Below are 6,000 nucleotides of genomic sequence, written 5' to 3'. Positions count from 1 at the left end.
TCTGTTTATCATTCTGGTGTGAACAATACCATCATTGGTCACATTTTTGTTTTTTGACCAAAACTTAGATTTGTCATTGTTGTTGGTGTTGCCATACTTAATAAGACCTTGTTCTACCAAGCCCTTCTCACATTTGAGAGCCCTTTCTATGATTTGTTTGAATGTGGTTAAACATTGCATTTGTATTAGATATTTAATCTTAGGAATCAAATTTTCTGTAAACATATCCACTTGCTCTATTTCTAGGATAATTGTCTTGCATCTCATGTAGAGAGCCCTCCATCGTTGTATGAAGGATGCAAATGTTTCAGTCTCATATTGCTTAGCGGAACATAAGTCCATCAAAGTAACCGGGGTGTCAATGTTGTGCGAGAAGTTTGCAATAAATTATTTAGCTAATTCCCCCCATGACGTGATATTTGGTGGTAGATGTGAAAACCACTCTAAAGCTGGACCTCCCAAACTTTTAGGGAATAGTCTCATTAGATAAGTATCTTCCGAGGCAACTTCTATACATGCCATAAAAAATTCTTTGATATGATCTCTAGGATCACCCGTCCCTCGATATCTATCAAATTTAGGCATTTCAAAATGTTGTGGGAAAGGTGACATGTATAATGTGTGATCAAATGGATAAGGATGTAAGTCTTGTATTGTGTAGCTCTTTTTATCGTTACCAGTTTGCATGGTTGTCATCTATTGTTGCAGATTCTGTATTTGTTGTGTTAGAATATATGTTGATGTCAAAGGTATACCTTGTGTGTGTGTATGTCCCACAAAAGGATTCATGGTTGCATAACTAGGTGGTTGTTGGAAGGTACCAAGATTATAACCTTGTGTGTTGTGTGTTCCAGTAGGTACTGTGAAATAGGTGATATGTGAACCCATGCTTGGTTGAGTTGTACCTATTGTATTGGTAATACCTAGATTTGCATTTTGATAACCATATGTGGATCCCATAGAATAGGAAACTGGAGGTTGGGTTACACTTGTTGCTTGCATTTGAATAGGCGCTGAGACACTTGACATTATCGGTATGCTCTGTGATGGTATACTAGCATTGATCGTTGAAGATGACACGCTTGTTTGAAAGTTTGCAGTTGTATTGACATTTGTTGGGAGAGGTACGTTTTGAGGAAGACTGGAGGTCGTTGCTTGTATTTGCGTCAAGGATGGTGTTTGATTGTTATCTTGACCTAAAGTTGTTCCTGGTGGTAAAATCTTTGTGACATCAAAATCCTTAGGTAATTTTGCCCCATTTTGTATTAACAATGAAAGGTACTTGTCCCTATCACTATGTATAAGTGCATCTAGGATCATGAGGACATGTAGGTCTTGCTGTGTGGACTCAATTTCTTCCTTTGTCAAATATTGTTGTAATTCGTTTATGGTGGACATTGTTTGTGTACCTGAGTGTTGACCTGTTAACATGTCCATGTTCCAAGTAGGGTTTATAGACTGTGTGTTGTTCGGGTCCATTATTCCTTTTGCTTTCTGGGACCTTGTGACGGGCATCTAAAATTGCCTATATGATGATGGTTCTATGCGAGATGATGACCTAACACTAAACAGTAGACGTAAATACAAGGTATGCAATACTATACTAGACTCTCTATTGAGGATTTTGATGTGAGACCTTTTTAGCTTTTCTAGCTTTCTCTAATGCAAGTCTTTCCATTTGTTGATGAAGTTGGTCAGCCTCAATCTCTCTATCAATTATATGGGCAATCCTAGACTCAATATCTATCTCGTGTATGACTCCCATATATTGGGGTGCGCTTCTTCTTAAATCCAAAGCTAATTTAGCTAGACCATCAATGATTTCTCATTGACCGCCGTTTGGAACTAGATTAGGTTGCTTGAAGGGGAGAAAACCATCACCTGGGAGACCCATGAACGCACATGCTATGAACCTATAACTGATAATATACTTAGACGTATATGAGGTCTAGGTGAAGACGTGTATGATAAATGGTGGACTATGCAACTAATATGGTTGATAATGCAAAAGACCTAGCATGATAATGAGGATGTAAGTGGGACTATGCAAAAGACTATGGACGATAATGAGGACGTAAATGGGACAATACAAAAGACTATGGATGATAATGAGGACGTAAATGGGACTACCTATGGTCACAAGTATGTAAGGATGTTTTGAAAATTAGTTTCAAAATGGACTTTTTTTTTGGTAACTTCGTGTGTAGGACAATGTTTTGTAGTTTTCCAAGTCTGAGAACAATGGTTGGTAGGTATGTATAGCTGATTGACTCAATTTTCATACAATCTCAAAAAATTTGAAGATACGTGGGATAAGGCCTGAAATAGCCCAAGGGACTGACTCAATACTGGTCTATCACAATGATACATAAAAAAGCATGGAAAACAATCTTAGGCTGGATATTGGACACCATTCAGTGAGGCCTCCACAACAAAATACCAAAACAAGATGGATAGATAGAGAGTTTGGCAGCACTGTCTCCACTCCACGACACACACTTCTCGGGCATGCTTGTCTCTCTTACCCTGAAGATCCGAAGATCTTATCACCGAGGGATTTCTATCTCATAATGTAAGGTACATAAGGGGTATCTATGGAGTATGATCCGCACTCCCAGAACCACTGAACATAGGATTTTTGGCAACTAATTTGGTTCTTAGTATTAGGTTTCGAGGGATCCTGATCCAACGATGGATTCTTAGAGCAAGCCACTTAAGGCTTTAGTTGAGCTTATCGGTGCAGGGAAGGCCCCCACATACGTCAAATTCACTCAACACTCTAGCCGCCTGATCACTATATTTATATAGCGGCTCGAAAAACCCGCTCGAGAGTACGCTGGGAGAGATGATATCCCCAACGCATCCCAATTTGAAGTACCTATGTGGGGTGATGAAATCCCCAATCAAAGATACCCCTCACTACGTAGAACAAAAAGAAAGTTTGGATGTCGTTGTCGCCTTCCTTCTTTCTCCCATGGGCCCGATGGTGGGTAGAAAGTCAGTTAGTGCAACAGTAGGTCCAACCCAGACACAATGAAAAGTTCTTTTCCCTTAAGAAAATGAAAAATGATTTAATCTAATGCAACTTGATTCACGTTCATTTTATCGCTTAAATTTAGGTGTTAGATCCACATGTGCATGTCAATTTTAAACACCAAATCCAACTATGAAGGCATACATGTCAATTTTAACCATTTGTTGATTTTTAAGCACCAAAAACCAAGTGTGAGATACACGCATGTCAATTTTAGCCCATGTTCATTTTAAACACCAACAACGAAGTGTGAGATTATCCATGCATGTCCTTTTTAACTATTGTTGATTTAAAGCACTAAAAATTGAAGTGTGAGATTATCCATGCATGTCCATTTTAACTGTTGTTGATTTTAAGCACTAAAAATTGAAGTGTGAGATGTGCATGAAAAAATACTAATCTAATCCTCTTTGTGAATCCGCCACAGGCTGTAAACAGAAGATTAGTAGCAAAATAAACTAATAGAAAACAAAAATTCAAAACTTGACAGAGGCAATTGCGTAATACTACCTTAGCGATTGCATGATACTTACTGAGCGAATGTGTAAATCTGACAGAGCGAATGCATGACGTTATTTGCTCAATTGCATAGCACTAATAGGTCGATTGCATGACAGAAGGCAAACAACAAAAAAAAAGTTAAAAGCTAAAAAAAATAGAAAATTAAACCCTATCAGGAATTTGCACCACCAATTGTGAAGCCCTAGCCAAATCCCTCATCATCCATTCAATATTGATTAGATCATATTTAACTTGATAAGAAAGAACTAGGCTATTATATCTATCTAAGGCCAGTTGTTCTTCCGAATCCTGTATCAATTTTTCTGCCTAGAGAACTTTTTGATGTCGTTTGGCTTCCCTCCTTTGTAGTTTTGTCCTTCTTGCACCCGAAATCTTGAATTGAACTTTTCTTGCCATAAACTGTGTTAATCAAATCCTAAAGTAAAAAAGTAATTTTGATCCTAGATTAACCAAATTTAAGACATAATTATACAGAACTGATATCAAACAGAAGAAAAATAAAACAACAATTAACCCTGCGGATGCGTGACCCAAAAAGGGCGATTGTGTGATCTGGACAGGGCGATTGCGTGACCCTGCCAGAGCGAATGCGTGACCCCGAAGGGTCGAATGTGTAATTCTATCTATGCGATTGCGTGACAATGTAAACTCGATTGCGTGATGGAAAATATTTTCTTGAAATTCATGCAACCTGCAAAAAAAAAAGAAAAATCTGCACAATCTGCAAAAAACACACAGAACACAGAAAAAGGTTAAATTGTTGTTAGTTCACGTCGGGTTCACCAAAATATGGGATGCAAAATTCATTCTTCTTTTAAAAAGTAATCAATTAGAAATAAGGGAAATCATGAATCCCTATCCTAATCAGAATTTAACAAACAATACAATGGAATAACGCAATTAAGGAACAAGAATCATAAATCAAATCAAATCAAGAACTCCCTTATTCCGTGGCTGCGTAGAACTTCCATTGCTCTTCTCCTCTTTGTGGTATGATGGCTCTCAGATATTGCACTGGTAACCTGCAAGTGACACAAAGATTCAAAGTTCGTGATTGTTGAAAATGGAGATTGGATGCTCAATTTATAGAAAATTGGAGAAGATTGATTGAAAGGTGGAACATATTGATCAAGAGGTGTGAACTCAGGTGAGCTCAAATGCAAGTTGATAGTTGAACTGCTGATTGTAGGAGTGAAACTCAAAAGATTGATGAAAGAGTTAACTGAAGGAAGAAAAAGAATGATTGGAGGAAATAAAGAGGATGACATAGAGAGCTTAATTTAGAAAAAGCTAACTGAAAGATGAAAATAGAAGTTGGAGAGATAAATGATTTAATTAATTAATTGATTTAATTAATTAATTTAGCATGTGCTTGCATTTAGATTTAGATTATTAATTTAATCTTTGCATGAGATATTTATTCAAATAATTGAATTTATTAATTCAATTTAGCATTTGAATATATTTAGAACTTGACTTTGATTTTCAATTTGGTTTTTGAAATCATGCATGTGTTTGAATTTGGAAGAAATTAGAAGAATAAGATTAATTGAAATTAGAATTTGGGGATTTGGAAATGGAAGAATTAATTAGCTAATTAAATAATTTAAAGAAACTATTTAATTATGTAGAAATGAAATTTAATTAAATAATAAAGATTATTTAATTTAAAGGAATTAAATCACAATTAATTAAATAATAAATATTTAGTTAATATTTAGAAGAGGGGTGAATGATTAGATGATTAGAGATAGAAATTGAATAATTAGCAATTTATTTAAATAATAAAGATTATTTAAATTGAGGCATTAACCATAATTAATTAAATAATAAATATTTAATTAATATTAGAAAATGATTAAAATGATTAAATGATGATAGAAATAGAAGAATAGAATAATTAGTAAGATGATGAGGAAATATGAAATTAGAAGAATATGATTAATTAACTTAATTAAATAATAAAGATTATTTAATCAATTAGAGGAATAATTAGTACATGATCAATGAGACATTTTTAGGTGTCTACATTTGCCCCTCTTTGAGACAATGTTAGAATGACGTTGTTTCAAAGAAAACAAAAAATTTTGCCCCAGTATGCCCCGGTGATACTTAGGGTGTAATTCCATTGTATTGTTTGTTAAAATCTGATTAGGATAGGGATTCGTGATTTCCCTTGTTTCTAATTGATTACTTTGTTAAAAGAATGAATGAATTTTGTATATGACCCATCAAAGTATAACTTCCACATTACTGAGGCAGTTAGTGTAAACACGGATTCGTCTGGAAATTCTATCAGCAATGGGTGACTGTCTTGTATAGGAGCCTCTACTAATTGATCTGCTATGATTTGTCCTTTGATAGCTTTTTTGTCTATGTATTCTATATCAAACTCGCTCAAGATCATAACCCACTTAGCCAATCGCCCGGTCAATGTTGCTCTG

The sequence above is a fragment of the Cryptomeria japonica genome, chromosome 1, assembly GCF_030272615.1.
Source record: "Cryptomeria japonica chromosome 1, Sugi_1.0, whole genome shotgun sequence".
NCBI lineage: Eukaryota > Viridiplantae > Streptophyta > Pinopsida > Cupressales > Cupressaceae > Cryptomeria > Cryptomeria japonica.
The sequence above is the reverse complement of the archived record's forward strand: the minus strand, read 5'-3'. Positions refer to the sequence as shown.